The sequence below is a fragment of the Opisthocomus hoazin genome, chromosome 2, assembly GCF_030867145.1.
Source record: "Opisthocomus hoazin isolate bOpiHoa1 chromosome 2, bOpiHoa1.hap1, whole genome shotgun sequence".
NCBI classification, from domain to species: domain Eukaryota; kingdom Metazoa; phylum Chordata; class Aves; order Opisthocomiformes; family Opisthocomidae; genus Opisthocomus; species Opisthocomus hoazin.
In genome coordinates this window covers 23,925,640-23,949,159 of record NC_134415.1, presented here as the reverse complement: position 1 = coordinate 23,949,159, position 23,520 = coordinate 23,925,640, and the positions used below count along the sequence as shown (strand labels likewise).

The 23,520-nt window shown below is 39.9% G+C and overlaps 1 long non-coding RNA gene across 1 annotated transcript in view; it reads left to right on the top strand.

Moving 5' to 3' along the window:
* Positions 1-22,016, top strand: part of LOC142360467 (uncharacterized) — a 68,029-nt gene extending 46,013 nt beyond the window's left edge. The window contains exons 2-3 of the long non-coding RNA XR_012763077.1: positions 4,372-4,437; positions 18,804-22,016. This is a non-coding gene — a long non-coding RNA (uncharacterized LOC142360467). The remainder of the gene's footprint in view (positions 1-4,371; positions 4,438-18,803) is intronic.
* The last annotated feature ends 1,504 nt before the right edge of the window (positions 22,017-23,520 follow it).

Sequence of the window (23,520 nt, the reverse complement as noted above, 5' to 3'; positions counted from 1 at the left end):
CTTTAGGAAATATTCTAACTCCAGTTAAAAATACAGTTCTTAACCTTTAAAGGTGGCTAGGCATAATCTCCCAGCAGGAATGAATTTTAACACAAAATACTTTGATGGAGAACTACTATTCAGATTTTCTGATATTACAGAATTTGGTAGACCAGCAAGGCAGAAGACTAAGTTCTTTTCCATCAATCAGAGTGCCTCTTGAAATCTTAGGAAATAAATGTGAAAAAAAGAAAGAAATCTGCATCTAGCAAAGAATATATAGACAAATCTAAGTTATGTAGAGAGCATGGATGCCCTGGGGATACATTACTTCCATGTAAAAGTGTCTGAAATTTGCCTTGGATGACATTTTAAAAAGTTCTCCAGCCAATGTTCACCAGGCCATGAGGACAGCTGGTAACACTGCCTTACCACCAAAGCAGCCTCAATTATGCTGTTCCCAGTCCATGCTTGGTGCAGGGAGCAGGGCTGAGTCTCAGAAATATTCTCCCTGCTCCCTGGGGCGTTCCAGTGGGAAGGAGAGGCACTTTGCTTTGTGCCTCATCAAGCTTTACCCCAACCAAACCAAACAAACAGCGGGTTTTGAAGACGCTGTAAACTTTGCCCTCACAGCTGGAGGCACAGTGAAGCAGTGGCAGCCAGCAATAAGGGACAGGCGAGAAGAAAACAAAAAGTGACGGGGAGAGACAGCTGCGGCACAAAGAGTTCATTCTGTGCCTCTATTAAGAAGTCTGAGAGTCCCCTACTGGGGAAAAGAAACCTTTAAAATGGTCATTAGAAAGAATATTACCTCAGTCATTTATTATTTATTGCAAGTCTTTACATGCCATTACTCTTCACTTGCATTCCAACAAGTCCCCACGTACTCCCTGTCCTGCTCCAGTCTGTTAGCAGACCAAACTTCCAGCAGCAAGTGCCAGTGCTGCTGTACTGCTCTGTGGCAGTGGGACATTCAGTTTACAAGGAGGTTTCTTTCACATGCACAGCTAGGACTGATTTACAAATTGAGCTTTTGTAGCTGAATCCACAGAGTATTTAATTTTAGATTATCCAAAGGAAGAAAGTTATAACTATCAAAAATAAAGCTGAATGTACTCTACACAGTTCATTCAGCAGTGCCAGTGGTTTTAAGTAGGATGAAACAACCTTGGAAGCACTGGTCATGCACACAGTACCCAGCCCACCGCTCCAGCTGTGTGTCTGCTTTAGCTTCTCAGCCCTGTAACATGAAATTGTCCATCTGGTTTTCCTTTAGTGTTCAGTTGGTTTGCTTTTATCTCCTCCAGAATTTGCCTGTAACACAGTTCTTCATTCACCATTTCAAATACAGAGCAGGGTGAGACTACACGAACTGCACAAACTACATATTAAGGCTATATATTTCTACCTGCATAGCGTGAAAGGCAAACACAGAAGACCACCAAGAGGCTTGGCATGTAGCTCTACTTTCTCCTTTCTAATTGGAAGTAGATGCCAACTAACAGCATCCAAAATTTCCTTTGGTTTATTAATTTGCAGTTTTTTTAAGACAGACTCCCAATCAAATGTTCTCCCCATATCCATCCGGATCCTACTGTAGGGCACATGGCCTGCTGGAACATGGCTTTTCTAAGGATCCACAGCACACCTTCCTGCTGCTCAAACAGACATCATTGAGATGCCATAGATGCAGGGACTGCCATTAGGTATAGGTCGAAGATTGCATCCATGTCGATTCTCCAGCTGCAGTATGTAATCACAGATCTGGCACACTGCTACAGCTAATTCTGCCATTAGCTGATGCAGAGTCCCTTAGATAGCAAATGCTGCCAGAGCGCACAAGAAAAACGTGATACTATAGGCCTGTGAACCAGAATGCAAAGAGCTTTAGAAATTTCTCACCCCTATTCATTATGTCACCCTGAAATCACAGAAGTATTCCTACTAGTTGGTGTTCATTTGCATGAGGACTGAGAGTCAAGACGTGAAAAATTGTTTTATGTTCTCTAGACAAGAAATACAGAACTTTCCAAAGACTTTTAAATAGGTCATACTGTTACATTTGACATAATCATTTTTAGAAAGTTAGGTTTAACCACTTACTAGACTCTACAAACCTGCTGGGCACCAAAACACACTGCCTTCACTCTTAAGACATTTGGAGGGCAGTGAAATGCTTAGTGAAATTAAACCCATAATGAACCTGAATCTAAAGCAATTCTCAAAAAGTTCCTATGCATTTGACATCTACATCTACCTAAATCAACAGGATTGGAGACAACGTATATGAGAGACAATAGTTGACACAAATCAAATCTCTTATATTGATCTAATTATATTGCTTTTCCAGAAGTACTCCTGCATTTGGGAATTCTTTTAATTATGGGAATGATAACTAAGTCACTCAAACACATCATGTATCCCAAATGATACACAATGAACAAACAATAAACAAAATGTTAAACCTCTCTTTCATTCTCGGCCAGTCAACAGAGAGTTAAACCTAGAAATGATTCTTTTTCAAAGCTGTTCTCAGTTCCCTATTTTACGATATCATTGCTCAACATTGTTAATGTCAAGGAAATATTGATATGGTAAGATATATTTCCATGTGTTCAGTCACTTACAATATTAGTACAGGGAATAAAGAAAAGGTGTGCTGAAGTATGGAAAGATGAGACACGTCAATAGTAAGGAGTCGGTACGTTCTTCCTTTACCCATATGCTACATGGTAGATTCTGGAGACACTTTTTCTCAGGATGCTTTGGGCAGAAAATGAAGAGGCATACAACCATACCATTTTAATAAGTGTGTCTTGCACTTGAGCATACTTAGTCAGAACTATCGACTTTATAAAATTTATTATTTTCCATGAAACAAAAAGAACTGCTTTCAGCGTCGTAAACCAGAATTTTACTGGATTTTCTTTCTCAGCACTGAACGTGAGCACAATATGCTAGGTACCTATACAAAAAGATTACAACTACCTGGCAGTATGGCACCAGTTAGGAGAAATAAGTAAAATCTATTTTCACTTTAGTTATAGAATTGTGCTCTGAATGTTTATCTTCCAGAGGGGAAGGATAAATTGGTTCTTTTTGTCTCTTTCTAATAGAAGGAATTACCCTAAAGATAGTTTTCTAGCTTTCTGTTTAACGAACGTGTACTTTATCAAAAGGCAGAAATTCTGTATTTTTTCATGTTAAAAATGCATGAAGATTTAGTCTGGGTTAAGAGTTATAAAAATATCGAACTCAAGAAACTGGATAGAAAGAAAATATTTTCCATTATTTAATCTTCATCATCTGACAGGACACAATTCTTTTAAGAGACCTAAATTTTGGTGCTCTGTCCCCTCCACATGCGTTAAGTGCTGTCAGTCAGCCAGATGAAGTTTAGAGCATGAGAATTACCCTTGATGTGTATTAATTGATCTCTGTATCTAAGTACCTAAGGATATGATAAGGATATGATACACACTTCTGGTACCTATAAACCAGAGTCAAAGTAATATAATACTGTAATGAATAAAATCAAATAATTGCTGTTCAGAGTGTGATTCTGTATGTTACTATTTATAACTTGGCTGCTGTTAAAAAGTGGCTTTCCAGCCACTTTCTTATGTTTATTAAAAAGAGGCTTGACTGCATAAACGTCTTCTCATTCTCTGGAAAGGATAAGCATCAAAAGCAGAAGTCTTGTGAGCACCCAAAGCCAAGGTGGCACACTTGTGCAAACTCTGCAGAAAAGGAAAAAACAAAATCTTACCATGTTTTTGTCAATTCATATAGTTACAGTTCTTCTTTGTATTAAACACAATAGATACTTGGATATATGGAAAAGAGGAGAGGAAAGAAGAGGAAGAGGGACAAGTAGTAGTAGTAGTAGTATCGGGTAAAGCAGACCTTCAAGGCGAGGAACTTCATCACAATTCACTGTGACCTACATTAAAAATCTTTCTCCACACTGGAGAAGTGGGCTTACAATTTTGCCACACTGAATGTATGTTCAGATGAACATATGAATTAGGATGAATTTATTACAGTTTATAACTTTCCTACTTTGCCAGAGACAGAAAACTAATATGAATGCACAATTACAATAATCCCACAGCATTCACAGGTTTAACCTTTTGTAAAATATGAGTTACATAGTAGACACCCTACACTTCTGTGTGTCACAGGACTCCCTGGCTAGAGACAGCTGTCTTCTCTGTATGTTTTCAATAGATTTCCTCTATTACACCTCCTGAAGTTACTTGAAAGAAATTTAATGTTCTCACTTCCTCCTAGGTAAATCACTCTTGTGTTTTTCATCATGGAGTTTATTGTCTTTTTCTGCATTTGTGTTTATATTGAGGTCAATGGTTCTGGTCTCTGTTTCCTCCCCAGCTACGCCAGCCCACCGCCCCTCTTCCAGGCAGGAAAACCCAAGCAACCCTCAGCGGCGAAATGAAGGTCAGTGATTTCCTTGGCTGGCCCTCAACATCTTCCCACAGCAGCCTGAGTCAGCAGTGCTCCACACAGATCAGATCTGCCTGGTCTCTTGAGGGCACTCAAAGGAATACAGCTTCAAGACTGATGCCTCCTTCAGGAGAAATCTAGTCATTTCTAATCTAGTTCTCAACCCGAGCGGAAGGCTCTTCTTCACAAAGTGTTAAGCAGTTTTCTGTTAAATCTGGTTCACATCCTGCCCCAAGTATCTGTCAAACTGCTGAAGCAGGCTAAACAGACATTTACATCCATTTAACTTTAGTTTAATGTCTATTTAGATAGCAAGCAAGTAGAATTTTATGCGCTTTTAATAAGTTATTTCTTTAATGTTTTAGCACTTCCTAAAGACTTCTGAGTCAACCCACTTTTCACAGCAGTCCCTGTTATCAAACTATGTCATTCTTATACATAGTTTTTGATTAACACTCCCTCCTTACCATGCACAAGAAATATTGTGTTGGAAGTGGAAATTTTTATTTTACAACTGTAAATCTACAGTTTCAAAATTGAGTATTGATTCTCAATTCTGATTACCCAACACAAGCCAGTTTACAACCTTCAAAAAGTGGGTATTCAGTATTGTCTGCCATGCTGTGGAGTTACTGGTATCAGCAGTATGTAAGCTTTGACCAATAGAGCATTCTTAGTCCAAAATTTATGTTGAAGCAGTTGCTTGATGGACACTCAGGTAGAAAATATGAGATACAAATATTTCTCAAATATAAGGGCAAGACTGGCTGAGAATTCAAGTAAAATGCAGAGAAGTGCTGCAAGGGGTAGACAATTCTCATGCAGAGTAAATAGATGGAGAATGTGAAGGTGTCTTCATAGCATTTTTTCAGGAATTTCCTTGTTTGCCAATGCAAGTTCCGCTGAGACAGACAAGAACATCTTCACTTCAAAGCACCACCTTTTATTTACAGCAACGTGATCTACCCTGGAGCAGCCAGCCAGCCAGCCACACAATCAAGGCATTACCCGAGGACACCGGACACCTGCTTTCAGTTTCCTTGGGTCAATGCTGCTTCCATCTTCAGTGGCTTTCTCATATGGTGATGTTACACTCACTTCTGCTGCAGGGGCCCAGATCCCAGAGCAGACTGTGCAGTCTCGGCCCAGATGGCAACTCCTGTGCGACCACAAGGCACTTGCATTCATGGCAACAGGATATCCAGCAGCCAGAGGCCTCAGTCATTCAGGTTGCTGAAGGAAACGCCAAATGGAGAAGTGTGTCTGGAATCCCTCATTTCTCTACACCACAGAGATTCTTTAAACTCACTGCTGATCATAGGAATCACTCGTTAACCCCTCCTGTATTCAGAGGCATCACATTTCCCTTTGGGTGAGGATGACTAGATCAAGATCACTCTTTTGTTTTAAGTAGCCAGTGTTAATAACATCATCCATCTTAAGCTATAACACAGAGGACAGAAGACTTCTGCCGGAAACAGGCAACCATGAGCCTATGCCCACAGCATCCTTAGGATCCTAAATCCACTTATCCCCCACTCAGCAGAAAATCCCAGAATACTTCCACTTAAGCCTCAGTTGTTCTTATCAGAGGTGAACAATACAGCTCGGAATGTTTGGGTGGGAGCTCTGACACGTAGCTCAGTGTTTCATCACCAGCACTATCCACACTCCTGAATGGAAGCAGCCACAGTTCCCCACTTTAGTGCTTAAACCACTGCTGTCACCACAAGCAGACCTACCAAACCCGACCCTTCAGGAGATGTCAAATCAGTGAAGCTTGTTTTGTGAATTATGATGGTGCTTTCACCATGCCAGGACACTTGTTTTTGTCAAAATGGTATTACTCCTGAATAAAGGCAGTGCTACTCGAGGAATTTATCAGTGAAACTGTGTCTCTGCAGATGGCCCTTTGAACTCTCAATATGAACTGAAATTTAGGCATCTGAGTCTCACTTAAGGGGGCTTTGACCAGTACAGATGGGTCTTCGAAGTCCATGGCTAAGAGCTGCACATGTACAGGTAGATTAAGCAATGTCAAATGCCTTTTCTGTTAAAGTGGTCAAGCAGCCCTGACACGGTCTGGGTCAGCTAGCATTCAGGAGAATGACAGATTTCAGCTAATTCCTAGCCACAGCTCAGGTGTTAGTATAGGCCAGAGACTGCTCCTCAAAGTCAATCTGGGTTTTTTAAGCGTAGGAGAGTTCAATAATCTGGACACAGGTCCTTCCAGTTGCAAATACATCTAGAGCTAGACTGCTAACATGGCGTGAGGGCAGACACAGAAATCCTTTTGTGTTTCATCAATTATATTGCACAGCCCAAGACAGCAAAGCAAAGAGAAGAAAGTATATAAGGTTACACAAAGAAAGTTTGTCCTATGTTGGGAACTTTCTGTTCCTGGAGAGAAAAAAAAAAAATCTGCTATTGACAAGACATACCGTGTTCTTATGTTATAGAGTTGCACTTGTAAAATGGAAACACAGGCTCACAGCTGATAAATAGCCAGAGAGAGCATTCACCAGGCTGATTATAAATATGTGCTCATATAGCTCAGGGACTCTGAGGGTTGAAATCATGAGACACTCTACATGGCAACGTGGTTATTTAAATACTTCCACTGGGAGTTCAGTCATTATTCAAAGAGAGGAAGCATATTCATTCCTGAGTGCTCCAGACACAGGACAGTTATGAAAAGCTTTCTACACAAATGAAGCAAATGTGGTATCCCACAGGGAGACCAAACAACAGCTTCTGTCACAGCCTCAAAACCGACTGTACCTGACTGAACGGATGCTGGAAGGTAGCTGGGTCCATAGACAGCAGCATTTGTTGAAGGCTGTCACTCCCTCTTGAGGGTTACTTACGTGGGTTTAAACTTTATACAATTGCAATAGATACACCTGACAGCATGAAAACAATTAGATTAACACATAAACAGTCGAGACTATAATGCTATTAAAATGGACGTTCAAGGAAGCTGTAGCCATTTCTACAGCTGTTTTGGAAAGACTCTCTTTGGCAGAACATGCTGGATTGTCATTCTAAATGCCTGTGCTTCCCATGCTGGTTTCCTGAGGAAGGGTTTGTGGACAGACTTGTTTATTTATTACATTTTTTTTACCCCTCTTAGCTGTAGCTGTGGATTCCCCAGCCTTGTGAAAGTAGTCATTAGTTGCCTTGTTTGGCCAGGACAAATCTGTAAGGAAACTGGCTCTTGTCCACAGGGTTCCTGGAATCTTCTCCCAACGTTGTGTAAGAGCTTAATAAAATTAAATTTATTTTTATGTAAGGTTTGTTACAAGGCCATAGGTGTTTTGTGAGAACAAAGAGCAAAAAAACTGAAATTATGTTAACTGTTCTGAAGTAAATCATACCAATTGAAGTTCAGATGGGACTTGCTAAGGTGATCATCCCTCCAAATGGAGCAAGACCACAAGAATCAGATCTTGTAATCTTAAATGAGAACCGAAGGAAACCAGCATCTCCTACATCCACATATCCTGTGGCTATTTTGAAAGCAAGCTACTTGGCTATGCCAGCCTAAAGCTGCAATAAACTCCCACAAAAACAATGGACAATTGTAGTATTTACAACCTTCTGTCCCTCAAGTGTTCACCTTTTTCTCTGGGAATCAGAAACGAACCTGTTCTTCTACATTTTTAAAACAAACACTGCATTGCAAATTCTTCCCCCTTTGGAAGAACACATACACAAGAAACACTTAGTGGATTTTTGCCACATTATTTAATATGCTGTTAGAAGATGAACAAATGTTACAGCAACAAGTGCATTATAAAGCCAGCATAACAGTATAAAGCATACTAAAATACTACCTCTTCAGAAGAGATTTATGCACTTGGCACTGAAATGTGGAGCTTAACAAAATACTGCCTTACGTAGAGTGCAAGGCCTATTTATAGAAGTTATATCCCTGACAACATCATCCATCATTTTCTGAGCCAAACCCTGCACTTCTGTGGTGATTTTCAGCCATGTGCATCACGTCAACAGTCAGTCACCTGCACAGAGTGCTGTGTCCAGTGCAACCACCTGAACGCTATTCTTCCGATCAATGATTATGAGTTCTCCAGTATTATTACATACTTACTGGGTGAGAGAAACTCAGAGTGCTATTTCTAGTTTCAGCTGGCTGGAAGAACTTACCCAATCCAGACAACTACCCCTTCTAACTAAATCACAACCCCTCCTCATGCTTCAGGGTATCACTAGCTATGGAAAAATTGTGAAGAAGCTTTCTGTTGGCTAGGGAACGACCTCCTGCATGCCTACCTTCTCAAGAAATCAGAATGAAAAGCAGACATCAGCCTGATGCTGCTTGCTGTGGTATGCTCACACACTGCCTGATACCAGATTCAATTTAAGATTCCGTTCTTCAGCGCAGATCAAGGACTGGGCCTTGTACATCTCATGTACTATCTTGCTTGACAGCTTACCATGACCTAGCATGACAGCTGTGGTCATCGGTAACCACTGCCAAAAGGGAGGGTCATAGGAGTGGGTGGAAAGGAAATCAAACATTCCTGGCAGCTGGCCCGCAGCTTCCTTTCACCAAACATCAGACTGAAAACAGATCTCTGCTTGCTGAAAAGTATGGGCTTCCACTTTTCAATCACTTTTCCTTCGTGCAGTGTACAAATGGTTTCCTTTTGCTGAAGAGAAAAGGAGAAGAGAGAAAAGGCAAAGGGAAAAACACACTTGTTCACCCAGCGGAGTGAAAACAAAGGGCCAGAGAAGGCTGTTCCTCCCTGGTTCCTTACTGTCATTTTTGTTAGCAACAGTAGATTAGTCAGGCGGCGAGTGATGGTCCTTAGAAAGCAAAACACAGAAATGTTCACCATATAAACAGAGAGTTAGAGAGTTACACAACACAGGAAAGTTTTAGCTTGTTTTTTGATGAGTACACTACATAGAAAAGGATATATTATAACAGAATTTAATATGTGCTTTTACTGATAAATTTTCACAAATTCAGTAATTACCTACAGTGTGGTTCCCTTCAAGGGCTCAGCAGGATTGTCTCTGCTTCCAAGAACAAAAAATCATTTTTTTTCTCATAAACAACCTATCCGAACCCAATAAAACTCTATGGTGTTTAGTCCTATAAAGACTTCTCTTCGAAATGTGGAAGGGGTTCTGATTGTTTGGCTGAGTTTGCATCTTTTTTAGGGCTGATGAAAGAGAAAGTAAAAAAAAGGAACAACCACTGACAGGGATTGTGAAATAACATGGTCTACAAACCCATTGATTTGAAAACAAGTATGAAAGATTTTGTGGCTATGTCCACCCACATGGTAAAACCCCAAAATTCGAGAATTTCCCTGGCTTCTGGGCCTGCCGATAATTCCAGAATTGCATTGTGAAATCCTCTGGCTATTCGCTCCAGCTGAGCCTGCTCAATTAGAATTCCTCAGCACTTAGACGTATTTCCTTAACAGCAAGTGATACAAATAATCACTTCAGGAGACAGCAGCATATATAACATGGCCTCTCATATTAAAAAATTATTATTATAAAATGGACAAAAGCAATAACAGCTCCCCAACAGGTTGTTGTCAACCCAAACACAATCAAAACCATCCCAAAGTTTCTGAGGTTGTACACACTGGCAGTTTAAAACCTCTCTCTAACCCCATCGCCGCGACTCTTTCAAGTGAACAAACATGCAAAGACATTTGAAGCACCATGGCAATGTTGACTTGGAGCATTGTTAACTCCTACCAAAAGGCTGTGGGAAGCATGGTAAAATGAAAGAAGATTTCGTTTATTAATCTGTGATGAAAACCAGACTTCTGCTGATGGAGGGGGCAGGGGGAAGGGTAAAGATAGGCTTGTCTGGGTAATGCTTGGCCTAGATTTTTTTTTTTTTTTTTTTTAAGTAAGCAGCTGAGCGTGTTGCTTCTGGCTGTGTCTTTCTGTAGGCTGCCGGTTGCCAGCATTCACAAAGCACAAGTTATGTAACGTGCTCCTATCAGGAATCTGAGTTCAAAAACATTTCATGAAGTCCCATGCTGTTCTTGCTGGAGTAATTGTTTCTGATAATGAAAAGTCTGTATCACCCTGATTCAGCTGTCTCAGCCCTCTCCAACGGCAGCACTTTGTGCTTTCCCCTCAGTCTCTTCTCCCTCCCTCCCTCCCTGCGATCTCTGCTCACTTCTTAAGGAGAGTATTCTTCTCCCTAAACCCCTTCACTGGCTTTTGCCAGAGGAAAAGAAAAATAAAGGAGGACGTGTGTAGTTTTGCCCCTCCTGTGCCTCTGAAACAGGCTGTTTTTCCTTCCTTATCATTTGGAAAATCCTCATTTCTTTGGTAAGTGCAAAAGAAACACTGGATTTACGATCGAAAGTATATTGATCACATCACAGTATTGACAAAATAGCTTTTCTGACCTAATGTATAAAGACCTAAATTTCAGAGCAATCTGCCTCCCAGAAATGTGCTTACTCCTGAAGGAATCATTTGAGGCACTTTTCAGGAAAATTCTGCAACTTTTCACAGAAATAATTATTGGATGACTTGTTGAGTGAGGAATTTCATTTGCAGTCACTCTGCCAATTTGATATAATTATAATCAATTAGGCACATAGACAAGAGCATGTAACTATTTAAGGTGTCTAAATTAGAGTGCATAAAGAGGAAATCATGCAGGACAGCTTGCTCTTTCAATCTGTATTCAATGTTTTTACGCCAGTACACAAATGTGTAAATATCAGTCAATATATTTCAGCTTGTAAATAACAGCAGTCTTCTTCCTTGGTAAAATTTAAATAGATGAAATAAAAGTTAAAAAAATATCATTACAATAAGAGTCAGAACTAGTACAAAATGCCCACATCAAGTATCTCATTAAAATACAGGCTTATACTCTAAACACTGTTATACTGTGCTTCCTTGTAATTCTGCTTCCAGTGTAGCTGTGAATATAGTTAACAAGCAACTCGTTCTTTGAAGATGAGCGAAATATGATTTATAGCATTGTGTTTAAGTAAATATGAAATTTAGGCCAAAGTATCTTTGGGAGGTTTGATCCATGAGAGACAGTCAAAGAATTCCCATTTCTTTCAGCAGACTTCAACACAGATGCTAGAGCAAGGATGTCTGGGAAAGACCTGTCTAACGTTAATGTAATGATTTACAAGGTACTGGAAACGTGTACGGATAAAAACCTTCAAAGCACAATTAGATAGACTGACAGACAAAAAATCTGTCTGTAAATCTCAATGTATTTCATCATGTATGTTGAAATAAAAGAGATGAAAGATGAATATAAAAGTTACTTCTAAATCTGCAACAGAAAGTTATATTAGTCCTTCAGACAGAGTTGAATTTTAAATTTCTTAATTATGTCAAATTTATGAAGAATTATTTCTTCAAATATTTTATCTTAAATTTCAGGGACATTCTTTATTTATTTGTCTGCACTAGTTTTGTTTAGAGTTAAAAGTGATGATTCATAGAAAGAAGGGAATAGAAAGTTGTCAGGCACCATGTATCTTTAATTCGGTCTTCATTTCTTAGTTAGACAAAGCTCACAAGGACTTCTGTTACATTAATTTGTGGTCTAAGAATCCTCAAGCCATATACATAGGTGAAAACCGCCCTTTGTTTTAATAAAAGAAACCCAGAAAATTACTACTAATGAACAAGGAAGGACAAGCCTTAATCAAGATTCTTTTCACTTTATTTTAGCAACTCCAAACATCAGTTAATGCTTACTGTGAAACTAACAAAGATTGATTTATATCTCTCTGAGGCACAGAAATGTTGACCATATTCCCAAGTCAACAAAAGAACCACAGTAACAGAAATCAAGTGCTACAGGTTCGATTTCCTAGTTATAAGAATTACCTTAAAAATGAAAAAAGCCCAAAACAAGAACTGCCCACAGACTTCAAATCTTACAAAAACTTCAAAACCTCATGAATCCTACTTTCCTGAGTTCCTGATGAAATGCAGGCAATATTGACTGTAGGACACAAGGCTATGCAAGACCTGTTTTATTTTTTATAACTGTAAAATAGGGCTAACAGTACCAACCCCTTTTTTAAATGTTTAAGATATAAACTGATATTGGACCTATGCCTACAGAAGTCAGTCACAGATTCAAACATGGTTCGTAGAGTATGTCATCCCAATCTAGAGCTCTGCAAAAAATGCATATAAAATACGGCAAGTGTCAGCTTGCTGCTTCATGTAAAAGCACTGGAAATGAAACGTGTAAAAACAGCGGCTCAGTAAGCAAAGAACAGAAATTTCAATTTGTATGGCTTACAGTCATTGAATATCACAACATAAACAAAATATCTACTGCTACAAGGGTTTATACATTTAGGTGTCTTTTCTCTCTCCAGTGTATTAAATTTTGAAATCTTAATGACTCATTTATGTTGCACATGCTTTGCAAAATAGTTCCAGTTGCCTACGAATCTACACAAAACAGCAATTTGCTAAAGATTTTGTGGGCTTTGCAAGGCAAAAGAAAACACACTAACACAGTTAATGCATATGCTGGAAAGTACTAACAAATTCTTCAAGTCCTAAATACCAGTTCTGGAGCACATTTTAAACAAATTATCGATTAACTGCAAGACTTAAAATACAGTTATAGAATCATTGAATCATTTAGGTTGGAAAAGACCTTTAAAATCATCTAGTCCAACTATTGACCTAACACTGTAAATTCCACCACTAAACCATGTCCCTAAGCTCCGCATCTAATACATCTTTTAAATACTTCCAGGGATGGCCACTCAAGCACTTCCCTGGGCAGACTGTTCCAATGCTTCATAACCCTTACGGTGAAGAAATTTTTCCTAATATCCAGTCTAAACCTCCCCTGATGCAACTTGTCCTGTCTAGACCTATCTCTTGTTATTTGGGAGAAGAGATGACACCCACCTTGCTGCAACCTCCTTTCAGGTAAATGTAGAGAGCAATAAGGTCTCCCCTCAGCCTCCTCTTCTACAGACAAAACAGCCCCAGCTCCCTCAGCCGCTCCTCATACCACTTGTTCTCCAGACCCTTCACCAGCCTTGTTGCCCTTCTCTGGACGTGCTCCAGCAACAAAATGTCCTTCTTGTAGTGAGGGGCCCAAAACTGAACACAGCACTGCAGGTGCGGCCTCACCAGTGCCAAGTACAGGGGCACGATCACCTCCCTACTCCTGTTGGCCACGCTATTCCTGACACAAGCCAGGATGCCGTTGGCCTTCTTGGATACCTGGGCACACTGCTGGCTCATGTTCAGCCAGCTGTCGACCAACACTCCAAGAACTTTTTCCTCCATGCAGCTTTCCAGCCACTCTTCCCCAAGCCTGTAGCATTGCATGGGGTTGTTGTGACCCAAGTGCAGGACTCGGCATTTGGCCTTGTTGAAACTCATACAACTGACCCTGGCCCATCGACCCAGCCTGTCAGGATCCCTCTGTAAAGTCTTCCTACCCTCAAGCAGATCAACACTCCTGCCCAAATTGGTGTCATCTGCAAATTTACTGAGGGAGCACTCAATCCCCTCATCCAGATCATTGATGAAGATGTTAAACATAATTGGCCCAAATATTGAGCCCAAGGGAACACCACTTGTGACCAGCCACCAACTGGATTTAACTCCATTCACCACCACTCTTTGAGCCCAACCATCCAGCCAGTTTTTTACCCAGTGAAGTGTATACCCATCCAAGCCATGAGTAGCCAGTTTCTCCAGGGGAATGCTGCAGGAAATGGCTTTACTAAAGTCCAGGTAGATAACACCCACAGCTTTTCCCTCATCCACTAGGTGGGTCACCTGGTCATAGAAAGAAATCAGGTTGGTCAAGCAGGACCTGTCTTTCATAAACCCATGCTGACTAGGCCTGATCACCTGGTTGTCCCATATGTGCCACATGATGGCACTCAAGATGATCTGCTCCTTAACCTTCCCCAGCACCGAGGTCAGACTGAAAGGCCTGTAGTTCCCAGGATCCTCCTTCCAGCTCTTCTTGTGGATGGACATCGCGTTAGCTAACTTCCAGGCGACTGGGACCTCCTCAGTGAGCCAGACCTGCATTAAATCATTGAAAGTGGCTCGGTGAGCACTTCCACCAGCTCCTTCAGCACCCCTGGGTGGATCCCATCCGGCCCCATAGACTAGTGTTTTTCTAAGTGGTGTAGCAGTTCGCTGACCATTTTCCCTTGGGTTATGGGGAGGGACTTCATTAGCTAATACTTGAAAACTTGCCTGATATGCTTGAACTAGCCTGAATTCAAACAAGGCACATAGTAATGTACCTGGGCCTAGTGGTATTGACACTACTACCAAACAGAAGTCACTTCAGTATTAATCTGGAGTGAGAAGAGAATGAGACCACCCACGCTTTTAATATATTGCAATGGAAAACAGAAATTAACCAACTTAGATGCTGACATGAGTAAGAAAGCAAGTTATGACCATATAAACCACAGCGAAAAACCCAGTCCTGAAATTAATCCTTTGCAATAAACCACTTTCTGATTGGTACCACCGACTTCACAGCAGTCAAAAAGGTATGGGAAGCTGGACACATTTCAAAATCATTACTGAAGGAAGAGAATTTATTTTAGCATCTAATCTTCAAAACGATTACAACATGTTCATAAGATCCAATCTCAATTACAGAAAACACAGACTACTTGCTTTACAGCCAAAACACACAATGGATTTAGGAAAGCTGGGTGACTGGGGGAAAGCACTGTAGTGAAAATAGCTGTTTTTACAAGTTTGCTCCTTTCAGTTTATCAGCACCATCAGTTAAGTCTTACTGCAAGGATTTTCATTAGAACAAACCACATCAAACTCTCATTCCCTGGTAAAGTTTCAGTCCTGCTTTCTGAAATGGAAGATTTTCACTAGAATGTCTTCTGAACTGAAGCTTCCACACACTCAGAAAGTCGCAATACAGAACTGTCACAAGATCTGTGACCTATTCTACATTCCAGGTTAATCACATTATTTTTGTGCAAGTGATTCTGTGCTTCTGTGATTCTGTGAAGTAGCCAATGAATTATAAGGTACTTCTATGTTTGTACTTACATTGAATAGAGAAGACTCCTTTTTCATTCAGGACCATGCTTTCACTAAATCTTTCCATGTTTCTCAGAAATATGTGCCAAAAATCATTTCAGTGGTATATGTCAGTTCCTTCCTCTTTGAATTCCAATTTAGAGTGTGAGAAGGTACTTGAAGTAGTAGAGTTTACATTTGATTGAATGCTATGGCTGTCTTTGTTGGCAAGATTCATCCCATCTGCTTTCACCTGTGTAAAAATTGGGTACCTCCTCTAAACCTCATCTAGGATTCCTGCCCACTATTCTACAGAGAAAATTAGTGAACACTAGAGAACAATCATCTGATCCTAATTTTAGGTGGTTTACGTAGTTCAGATGAATCATCCTCTGGACACTTTTTCTATTGATGGTAAAAAAAAAATAATAATAAAAAAAAATTACTCACGTGCATCTAAAGCCAAATTTAGACCATTAATAGTAGATGAAATGCATTTTACCTCTACTGATTGGCATCCATTTTGGATCAGGCTATCTTAGACTTATACCATAGACTTTGCTAGGCCATGGTGAGAAAACTCGCACTAAATCTCCACCCATTAGTAAGAAACAACTTATGGATGTCCATGACTTCTATTAAAAACATTAATTATACCAGTCCCTACGGCATAGTGATTCATGAGGTTACATTGTTTATAGAATCTCAAATAAAGGAAAACCTGAAGTCTCCAAAATAAACACTGAAAAAGTGCAATATTATAGAACTTTATAAGATTCCAAGTAGTTAATAATAAACAGGACAAAAACAACATGTCCATATGCTGGCAGAACAACGCCTCATGAATCATGCACCTACTGTGAACAAATATTGTTGGAGGGGTTCACTGGGGTTTTTTGATGTGTCACACTGCATTCATAGGATGACAACTGAGAAGAGAAGATGAGCCATCAAAGAATACATGTTTTGGATTATAGTAATAGCCATTTTTTAACCTTTGGCTAGATCTGCTCCAAGACGTGCCAGTAGTATTCCTGCCTAGTGGCAGCCCCATCACAGAGCCATCTGAAAAATAAGAGAATGAACTCAAAGCAAAATAATTCTGTATCCAAATGAACTGGCAATTTAAGCTAATGACATAGTAGTTGAAAAATGCATAGTAACACATGACAGAAAATATTATAGCTAGCATCAGCCTCACTAATTGTCTTCCTAGATAATCTAATGATCTTGCGATCAGCACAGGAGAGGTACAAGCATTACCAAATGAAAGATTTGAGAGAACTATCCAACTGTTGGCCAAAATCTCCCCCTTCTTCCCCCCTGCCTCCTGTAGCATTTGAAGTCTTTTAACTTTCCGTAACAAGGGTGTGTGATCTCAAACAGACCTGACAGACATGAAACAGCTATTTCAGATGCTGGACACACCAGATCTCCCAAATACCTTTTTTCACCTCCATTCCATGCTACTGTTGGTAGAAAAATGCTACAGAAAACATCTAACATTTTTAATTCAAAAAATTAAATTATCCTGTAATTTTATGTTATCCAATATAATGTATATTTCAAATACTTCATGAAAAATCATAAAACATAAAAATAACTTTTAACACAATGATGTTGCAAATATTGTCACAACTTGCTCTGAAAAGTTTAGAAATGCTATAATAAAATCTTCAGTAGCCCAAGAACTTTTTCACTTAACATCATGTCTGAAACTGAAATGGTGACTATAGCAATAGGAATCTGGGGAAGAAAAAGCTATTGCAGACACAGCCTGAGAAGGCTGTGCACACGCAACACCAGGGAAGGATCTTTCTCTCACGACTCTTGCTGGCCATTCTTCACTGTCTTCCTCTCCGAATACAGTGTTCACTGCCTGTAAAACCAGGCAAACGGAGAGGGCAGCACAAATCTGAATTAGAGTACATTTTGAGTACGAATTATTTTATCTTCAAGATGGAGGAAGGAAACAGTTGCTCCAGTGGCTGAGAAAATCACGAATGCTGCAGGAGGAGCTCCAGTTAAGACAAGGAGAGGGCTATGAACTCCCTACCGGCATTGTGGACTCACAGTGCTTTACAGGACGCGTCTACACTGAGGCACTCACTTCTGGCAACCACAAGATAGGTACATTGAACAGCAAGATTTGAATCTTTTTCCTAGGTATTTTGGCTAAATCCTCGCTGAAAGCACAGAGAGAAAGAGAGACAAATTAGTTCTGTGTTACAGTACAATAGTTCTTCCTAAAGGATCTGGGAAAAGTGGAAACTTATGCTTTCCACAGATACTACTGAACAAAAGAGAGGCACGGCCACTAGAAGACTACACTAACAGCTGAATCCATCTGGAAGAAGACGTCCTCACGTATGTCCACAATCAGATGAAAATACTCAAGGAATGAAGAACAAAGGACACCTAGGAGTGATTGCAGACAGCCAATTATACAACAGTTTGCAACACAGCTGCAAAGATCAGTACAACTTTGTATTGCACGCACATATGCATCTTGAGATAGTGCAGAGTGGACATTTTGACTGTCCGATTTTATACAGTTCCCATATGATCCTATATGGAATACTACAGTCGGTTGAGCACCAGATTACCAGAACCATATGATGAAAACTAGGGAGGTTTCTGACCTGATACTTTGTAATATATTATTGTTTAGTTTTTTGTATAAAAACATTTAAAACACATCTAAGAGCTTTCAGAGAAGGGACTGTAAAGAGCAGTCAGATAGTATTTGCAATGTAAACACTACAAATGGAAGGAATAAATTATAACTGTAGACACAGAGAAGTAATACATCTATTGAGAAAAAAAGTCTTGAACAAAAAGTATCAGGCTTTGGAATAAAATCTTAAAAAATACAAGGAAATCTTAATTGTGTTAAAAACCATCAGCACAACTGAAAACCAGACTTTAATAGGTCATTTCAAAAATATACTTTCCAGTGTACTGTACTGGAATTTTCTAACTATGGAATGGCATGAGGTGAAACCTGAAGAAATTAAGGGCACTCACAAACATATGAAAGAGAGTCATGAGGAATGCGTCTATATTTTTCTGTATGGACTCCTTTGAGGCTTTGCTTGCCAGAAGACTGCAGAGACACCTGAACTCCTGGTAGGAGGTGGAGGACTAGCCTGAGGACCCCACAACAAAGCTACATTAACCAGAAATTCTGCAGTTTCTTCAGGCAAATAAAGAACTTCCCAGCTTCGGAATTTTTTTTTTTTTTGGTTTGAATTCCAATTTTTCATTGTTTTGCATCTTACGAGTAAGGTTTTCTCCAAGATCTATTTTTTTCCCTGTCCTAGGTGGATGCAGCCTTAAGAAAAACAGTCAGTCCAACAGACATCAGAAGCAGCGGGTGGAAATCCGTCACGCAGTCCCTGCCTTCAGCACATCAGCTGACTAACTAAACCTGAAGAACCGACTTATCCAGTGCAGAGATTTATAGACTCTGTGTTATAGTTTAACTGTCGGCACAGCAAAATACGTTGCATTATCCACTTCATCTTCTGCAAAGACATGTTTCTGCAAAGGCAAGGAGATGCATTTACCTCTCGTCCATCTGCACGGCTCTACTGTTTGCAGCAATTACTGCTTGCCTGCAGACTTCTCTAATCACTGAGCAGAGAGAAAAGAATTCTTCTAATTGCTGAGTGGTTTTAGTTTCCCAAAATAGTTGACCTTCTTCCTTTCTGAAGAAAAAACTTTCCCCTGCCTCTATGCCTGCCTCCCCACCCCCTTCCTGCTGGCAGACATGAGAAGAGAGCTGTGTTTGTTTTCATGGTAAATGGGAGTCCAGGGCAGTGACATGGCTGATCTCACAGTTTCCAGCTGTAATATTTGATTTCTTTACAACTGCACATATGCAGAACTCAGAAACTAAACCAGTCCAGTAAGAGCAATGTGTGTGAAAATCTCACAGCACAAAAAAATACGGTTTGAGCAGCCACAGCATGGTTCTTAACATGAAAGCAAATAGTCCAGCTAAGAGACAAGGGTTATTTGGGCCCTGCTGAACTCTGCAGCTGAGCCCCTACATCCACATATAGGGACATGTTGGATTTTCAAGTCTTGAAGGTCGGGGATTTTATAGTGGAACAGACAAAGTTAGGACTGTTTAGTTCATCTAAAACTGTCCTTACGGGGCTCAGGAAGATAACTTCAAGGCCTGCTTAAAATGAAGAGAAAAAACAAATTACCATTAAAAACTTTCCTTATCTCCCACTAACAGATACAATCGTTTATCAGTCACAATGACAATGCTGGTTTGCTACTTCATAGTTCAGGCATAATTTTAACATACAGAATTCTTGTCTTCAGCTTTATATTAACATTACTGATATTAAGTATTTACCTTTATCGCTTTCAGACATAAGAGGGGTTTTTCTACTTAGCTTTTCAGGTTTTTTTATTCAACAATGAGAAGAATGACAGAAATATATTTCAATATGAATTCAAATTAGACAGGATTTTCAAAAGTGAACAGTTAATTTTTTAAAGTAACATTTTTAAGAACCCTAAAAAATATCTGATCTTCTGCTGGAGAAACTCAAAACTTCTCCAAATGGAAGAGCTGAAGTCTGAGGAGGAAATGAGTTAAATAGATATCATAACTAGCATTTTTTTGACAAGATTGTCCAAAATGTTCAGAGAACGGACATCCAGAGGTAAAAAAGTGATGTGATATTCCCAGCCCTGGCATTAATTTCATTATCTTTGCAGCCTTTATTAACTACATATTCAAGGCAGAATGATTAATTTATTTATTTGTATTTTATTTTAATGGAAATACTTCCCTTATGTACAAACTTTCAAACGGAGATTCACCAAGTAGCACACACTTCCGGAATACTGTGAAATCTTTTCTTTTGCTCTCGACCCAGCTATGTTGGACCCCCAGAAAGCTGAGCCCAAGCCTGCAGACTTCACTGACGCAGACCTGGAAGCCCAGAGACCTCCTGGCTCCAAGCGAGGTTCCCAGGTCCTTAACTACAGCAGCTCCCAGGCAGACTGGTGCAAGGCAGGCTGTGTTGCAGACAATTAAAAGGGTTTCCTTAAAAAAGAGGCACTTTTACTCAGCAAGACTTTTTTGCCTCTGTTGGCAGATCAAAGCTGACATTTTGCAGTACACTTTGTTTTGTCCTGTTCTGCTTTCTAACAGAAGATGTTTTGTGGGGAAAGGCTCTGGACAGCTCTAGCTGTCCGTGTATTCTTACCTTAAAAGCAACTTTTTGTTTGTATTTCAAGACTGGTGACACGGAAAAGATCGCTTGTGAACAGCATTGTAACTAGTGGGGTGCCCTGCAAGTTATCAGGCAAACCTGAACTTTGTTCATCTTTCCAAAAGACTGCCTGGACAGAGTTGGTGTGTGGTCCAAAACCTACCGATGAGAAGGTTCACATGGCAGATATTAAGAGCTAGACCACTGCTGCAGACCTGGTGACCTGGGTATTTCCAGTCCTGGAATTAGCTTCTCTAGAGCCTTTATTCACCAAGCACTTCAACTCAGCGGGAGCTATTTCCACACTTCCCTGGCATACATGCTTGCAAAAGAAATGACGATAGGAAGCACTCACATTCCTTTCAAATCTCAGAAACCTTATTTCAATTTGAGTTTTGGAAAAGACTTGGGAAGTACTAATTACTCCTGCTGGTTCATTCCAGGACAAGCACAGAGAGAAGAAAAACAAGACACTCTGCCTCTTTTTGCAAAAGAACAAAGTAGACCCAAAGCAGAAGTGAAGAGAAGCAGAGCTACAAGGCAAACTGGTCTTGGATGTGCCTTAGCAAGAGGTTATGGTGCACTTCTCACTCCCTCTCAACCAGCTCTATTCTGACACCATAAAACAGAGCAACTCCGGATGAGTCTGAATTAGCCCGGTTGGAGATGGCTCCTCCATAACTGCACATTAGTTGTGAATCGATGTTACACAGCCACGTTCACTCCTACGCTGTGCACCAGGACACCATTGACTAAGGTGCCCATTCCTCCACATCCTGCAGGCAGCGACTGCTTTTGGGCAGTGTAGCTGTCAATGAATTCTTTGCACCTCAAGAGAAGCAACGTAGAGATGACGTAAGATGAATTTTGTGCTTCAGATGTTGACCAAGCACATTATTAGTTTCCACAGTTAGCTCAGAGACCCCTCAGACCTGACATGCCTGGGAGCGGGACAACCAGAGGACTTTTGCCCACCCTGTTGTGTCAGCCTCATGTATGTTACCAGAGTCGCTCCAGTTGTGCTCAGGTTAATAACAAGGAATTTGCTATTTTTTCACAGTATGACAGACAGCTGGACAGATTGCAGCTAAGAGACAATGTTTATGTTCATCACATAATGCTGAACATTAAAGAGTGCTATGACTTAATATGTCTATTTCCTCTGTAGAAAATGCTTCTGCATAATATTGATATCAGCTGACTTCTACACTAAATTCCTACTTGTAGATTTTCTAGTGTGATTCAGTAAGTGATTTACTCAGCCTCACTGCTATCCTTCTAATTATGCATTTGGCTATTTCTTTGGATGTTTACAATTTATAATTATTAATTAAAATTAATTGAACTGCAGAGTTCCATATGCTATAGTTATTTTACAGAGTGTTATTCTGTATATGGGATTTCAAGAAGATGATAAAAAAGAAAATAATCAGTTTATTTTGCTCACACTCCATCTATCCCAAATTGGTCATATCTGAGAGTACTAAGGATTTCTAATGTAAGAGGTTTCATAGCTAACCTTTTCCTTATCCTTATCCCTCTTTTGGCCCCAGTCCTCTACCCAAAACATAATCCCCCACCCTGACAGAAAGTAAGCTTATGAATACAAAGGTCTGTGGACAACTTTTTCATTGGCAGCTGTATAAAATTATGGACTTATTATCCGTGAAAGAGTTCTACTTTCCTCAAACAGGAATTAAAGTGCATTAGGAAACCAAGAAAAATGTTGTTATTGCACATCACACTGGGTCAGACTGCTTTAGAAAATCCCCAGAAGTAAAGGAGAAAACCAATCGCTTTTTTCCTGTACCATCGGCATCATCTGACCAACTGCTAATTGTACTGCTGAGGTTTTAAAGACCTCTATTCAGGTAAGTGCTGGCCAAAAAAACCCGCGCTCATTCATCAAAGCACAAGTACTTTCAAGAGTAGCCTAGTAACACAGAAAAGACTTGAAAATCCTCAAAGTCCAGCCACCTATGGAGCGATCATGTGAAAGAATGTCAAAGAATCACTTTTGTAAATGCTTAAGACAACTGCTACTGAGTGGTAAATACAAAATACTGTTTAATTGCAATTTTCAAAAATTCTTCCTGCTTTCAGACATTATATGTCTGTCCCTCTGATGGAAATGGGAATTCTTTCAGTTTTCAAGCCTGTGCTCTCCTTTCATTGCAAAGAGGACCTAATTCAGAGCTTTAAACTGTGTTCTGCAATGCATAATTAATCTGGCTTCATAGAGACCTGGACAAAAGACCCCATTCAATCTTCAGCTCCTTCCCCCTGAGATATTGTTATTTCTAAAAACTCCTGCCAGCTGGGCTGGAGGGAAATCTCAGCACTGTGGGAGAATGAACAAACTACAGGCCTCCAAGGGATTTGAAGTAACTATCTGACTAAATTGGATTAGAAAGTAAGGAAGGGGAGGGGAAACAGAGCTTACTCTGAAGTCTACAAAAGCTCATAAAAAATTCTTAGAAGATTTTCATATGGTGAAGGGGAGAGAAATATGCAAGTTTTTATAACAAAATGGAGAAAGAATTTTAAAACATGTGTGAGCCAATACATTTGGGGATATTTGAAGGGATTACTGCTTGGTATTATTTCAGGAAAACTGTTGTGTCTGCCTTAGTGCTTTGAAACGGCATTTCTCTGCAAAATCTGGGCTGTCCTGCAAACCAAAATAGTCATGTTTTCCTTCCAGGTATTTGATTTGTCTTCTGTTTGAACCTATAACATAGCCTAACCATAAGTTTCTTGAAATTTCCTCCTAAACACATCACAATTAAAAGCCTCTGCC